Here is a 5,065-nt window from a genome sequence, read left to right as displayed (position 1 = left end):
TCTCCCCAATCCTCTCCTGAACTTGATAACTACCTCCCCTGTCAGCAGTCATGACTCCTGATTTCCAGTAAAATCCTCCATTTTCCCATGTGGGGCTGGATCCAACCTCTAATGCCCATTGTAGACTTGTAGCATGTCACTGTCCAACAGGGAACATCACATCCAGGAAAACAAATCAGACAAATCCAAACATGAGTTTTTATTTACAGAAAGCAAATGTGAACATAGACAAAACCAACCGAGGTTGAAATTCACCCCCATCATGCAAACTAGATTTCAGCATTACGACCAACAAATATATTCAGTGTATAATTGTTGATGCACCCAGTTCTCATCTATTAGAAGTGGGTGTCAACGTGTTTCTTTCTGGCATGAAGTGCCCAATGCAGCTGAGCTCTGTGATGCACAAGGAAAACTTCTTCCTCTTGAATGTCTTTGTCTCCCTCCACATTCACAGTTCCTCAGCATTCAGCACATTGCCTCACTGCCTGTCCAAACTGTGTAGAACACCTAGATGATGTGGTACACCCTGACTGGACGATACTGATGGGCACTCCTAGAATAGTAGAGCAGCAAAACCGCATCTTCAGTGGCCCTATCATCTGCTCCACCATGTTCCTGGATGAAGCATGGGCACCATTGTATCTGAAACTCCACATTAGTCTGTAGGGCAATAAGCTATAGCTGCAGTGGGTAGCCCTTGTCCTCCGGTAACCAGCCTTGTAAAGCACTTGGATCTCAAACATACCAGGTAACTGAGAGTGCTCTAGGATATAGGACAGATGGCAGCTGCCAGGGTAATGAGCACACACCTCCAGGAAGTGGAAACTGTGATCACATATCACATTAATGGAATGGAACCCCTTCCTGTTGATGAATTTTCCAATGTTGTGATATGCCCCTCTCACCACTATGGTTGTGTGCAGTCGATGGCTCCCTGCATCTGGGGAAGCTAGCTATCGTCCCAAATCCTACTGCCCAGTTACAGCATTGACCTCATCAAGGAGAAGCAAAATGAACTGCTGTGACCTTATACAGATAGTATTGGTGGGTGCATGACTCCCATAGGTCACTAGTTGCTCGCTGGTAGAAGCCAGTCACATAAAAGTTGTGTAGCTGTCACCTTCATACCTATCATAGCCTTGCAGTCCTGCAGTCCTCAGGTCCTGGTCCAACTCCTGGCAAAGTTCCTTCACAGTGATCTGGGACATAGTGCCTCAATACGGTGCCTCCCTCATCCCCAGGAAATGAGTCAAGGCTGAAAAGCTCTGGGCCTCCGGCACACTCCATCGATCCTGAGGGGCCCTGTAACAATGATATCCCCTTGAGTTGCTTATTCCTTATCCTCTGGGATAGCTTGCTCGTGTTCCAGGATTTGTGTTAAGGCTTGGTCCATTGTAACTGCCTTCACCTCCTTAGGAAGACAGTTTTGGCAACCAACATCTCACCAGCAGCAAGGCAGAGGGATTTTGGTGGAAATGACTGACATTGGGAACAAAAGGAGAAAGGTTCCTAGATCTATGAAGTTTCATTATGGCCTATCCTTCAGTTGGGCTGAGCATACAATGGGGCATTGGGAAACTTGTTCGACATAGACAAGTTAGACCAAAGCGTCTATTTCCATGCTGTACGAGTAGCATGTTTCCATTGTCCATCCACATTTAGGATTACCCTGTGCACCAACCTGAAGGGGCTGCTCTGACTGTCAGACTACCACGTCATTGAGAAGGGAATGCCTAAAGCATTCTGACACCTTTCCTATCCCAGACTCACAGCTAACACATCAACTTCTCATTGCATTCAGTACAGACTATCATTACAGTTATATGAAAGTGGATGCGATATAGTGCGGCCTCACACAGGACTCTTGGAAGTTGCACGAATAATGGTTCCCCTTCAGCCATTTGATTTCAGCGATGTTTTTGTCACTAACTTCAAATCATCGAGATGCCCATATTCAATTTACAAACACCGATGGCATGGTGCAAATTGCCTATGACCAGCATCTGACCCCTAAACCCTTTCTCTCTGCATGCATGACAAAATGGCAACGAAATAATTAATCATAGCTGGGCATTGCATGTATTTGTTGCTAAATTTGTTTTAGCATCCAGCAAATATAGATCCTGCACTTTGGTCCATCAAATTGACATTGACTCCCACCCTGGCATTTTCCCAGCCATTTTCCAGTCATACTTCACATCTAGCGAATGGAAAGTGAAGGCAAGGATCAACAATCCATTTCTAGCCTTTGTCTGCATTGTCCGCAAACCCCAGAATTACAATTCAATCATGCACACCCTGCACCTCCTACTGTGGAGGAAGTAAACTACCTTCTCTTTTGTGGCTCTTTATTGCTTTTCTGCATTTCATCCATTCAACTCAAGTTTCCCCGCCCTTGTCAGCACTTCTACAAATATGCCTGCTTTGTGCATCCCCAGTCTTGCCTCCCACATCCTTTTTGTCAGTGATTCCACCACTGCCTCCACAAGTCCGTTGTACCCTCTTTAATGTTCGATGGACAGACCTCCATGACTGTATTTAACCCAGGTCTGACTTACTTTGACAAGCAGCCCCGAGATATGATAGACTAAGCCCCAAGCTGCTGTGTTTGCAGCTACCGACTGATGGTATGCAATTTCCATGACTCTATGGCTGGCCCTACAAGACTGAATGTTGCACACACCCCAACTGTACTTGGACAGATCCCCTGACCACGATCAACCCAGAGTGGACAAGTGACTGCTATGAAGACATTGAATGCTATGTGTATTGTGTCCTGCTCAGATGGTACCAGGATACACTGATCAAGTGGTCCTCCTTTGACTGGACAGAGGAGTAGCCCCCATTAGTTTCCAACATGGCCAAATCTTTGAACGAACACACAATGTGCTTGTCACACAGCAGCTGGCGTATAGTGTGATATTGATATCTCAGCGTACCATATGTTAACGTATATCTCTACCTCACCTAAACCCAGATAGATCCTACTGACAAACAGCCTATCTGCAAGTCTGCAATAAATAAACATCAGTATGGCAGTTATGATGGTTTTTTGGCTCTGGATGAAGCACCAGTATGCTAACAGGCACAGCAATGCAATACAAGGCATGAATGCTGCAAGTAGACACGAAGTGAGCAAGTGCTAAGACATCAACTGAGTAGTGCTGAGCTGCAGCCTGGTCCAATCTGTGAGCAGCTTTCCTGACTCTGCTTGCACGTGTCCCTGTGTAGCCTTTCAAACCTAGTTGCTGGTGCACCCTGCAATGAGACCCTGTTTTCAAAGAAGACTGAAAATATATTAGTGAGATGCTATGATGGTGGCCAGAGGTTAGCAGATGCCACTATACATGGAAGATGGATGGCTGCATGTGGTGTCTGTAGATCATGGCCTGAACTTATACAAAAGACAAAGATTTTTTGGCAGAAGTAGCAAATTGAGTGTGCCAGGCTTCTGTTTTGTCGCCAATGTTGAGATTTCTTGACACCTAGCTTGTTTGGAGTGTTTGTTAAAATAGAAAGTTGAATATTAAAGATACGAAAGGGGCCATCATGAGGCTACAATCTCCCTTAATCAGCAACTTTCCACTGCCGAAACTAGCTGCGCCGCTTGTGAAAAGTAGAAAAGATGGAGGGAGACACTCCTGGCGAGCAAAATAGCTCTCACTGGATGTCCTGCCCAACTCTGCCATTAATCTTGCCATAGTCTACGTCTCTCAGAGGAGAAGATTCCTGCCCTCAATCGCAGCTTTAGATTTCTGATTCCATGTTTCGAAGAAATGCTTTTAGTGGCTGCCACAAACCAAGAAAAGCAGAGGTACAGGTTACATGTTTACAGCAGGCCTACAGATATTCTATATACAATTGCATTTCTCCAAATATATTGGAATTTTGCATTATTTTTAATTTATACAATTAATTACTACGTGTTCTCTTCACTTTGAAAAGCAAGTTTGAGGAAACCTATAAAACCTGTCAATATGTGCACTTAAAATATTGCTCCAATTGTGCAATGAACAAATCTGAATAGACAATTTTTATCCCCTGAGCAGGTTACACACAAGCAGCCTAATGCATCTGATTTAAATGAGGAAGTCAGTGGATTGAACCTTTTTTTGGACATTTTAATTACTTTAATCATTCACCTGCTTTTAAAAATACCTGCTTCTTTAGTAAAGGGTTCCTCCAATCTTTCTAGCTAAGTACTCCTAGAATTGACTATCTTGTATTATAGATAAACAGTTTCCAAATGCAAAACATTGGCTTTCCATAACGATCTTCCTTCACTTTAATGCTTTTACACCATGTATTATCTTATTTTTCCATACCGCTTGCTACATACTTCTTAAAGTTTAGCCTTGTCTTCATTTATTTGTCTCTCTACTTGTTCAATTTCCATACAAAACTCATTCAAAGCAGACTTTCAGATGGAGTTCCGGCATTTATAAACACTCACCTCCTTTGATGACCAGGAGGATTCGTTGGGGAGCAACGATCACTTATCATGGAAGATACTGAAATTGGCATCCATTCTGCTGTTCCAGGTCACTGAGCAGCTGTACAAACACCTTAAAATGCCTGTGCAATATCCCATAACCAAAACATTTCATCCCTTAGTTTTGTCTTGTTGCTCGCAAGAGGAACATGCTCTCCTGTTTTTATTTTCTACCCTCCCTTCCTTCAACATGTTAGGGGAAAGTGGAAGTTAAGAACAGTTGCCAGGTGATTGTCGTGATAAGACATAGCTATCGAAAACTCGGCATTTCAAAAATCTGTCTACTTCCTCTTCAAATATTTTCAGTGATCTAGTTCCCACAACTCTCCGAGGTTGAATTTCAGACATTCAGCAAACCCCTCGTGTTGAGTTGGTCATGGTGTACAGCTTGACAAAAACTCCTGAGAAACGAGTAGAAGTTGTATAAGAAGTGCACAGTTTAGTTCTTAGGGAGTTTTTCTCCTACCTTCAAAAGTTTTCACTAAAAGAACTTTCAGCTTTTCTCTGTCAAGGACTCATGGCTTCTACAATGACCAGTTAATTCCAACAGCTGCTGTGCTTATTGGAAAC

This window comes from Rhincodon typus, chromosome 4 (assembly GCF_021869965.1).
Source record: "Rhincodon typus isolate 14 chromosome 4, sRhiTyp1.1, whole genome shotgun sequence".
Lineage (NCBI taxonomy): Eukaryota > Metazoa > Chordata > Chondrichthyes > Orectolobiformes > Rhincodontidae > Rhincodon > Rhincodon typus.
The sequence above is the reverse complement of the archived record's forward strand: the minus strand, read 5'-3'. Positions refer to the sequence as shown.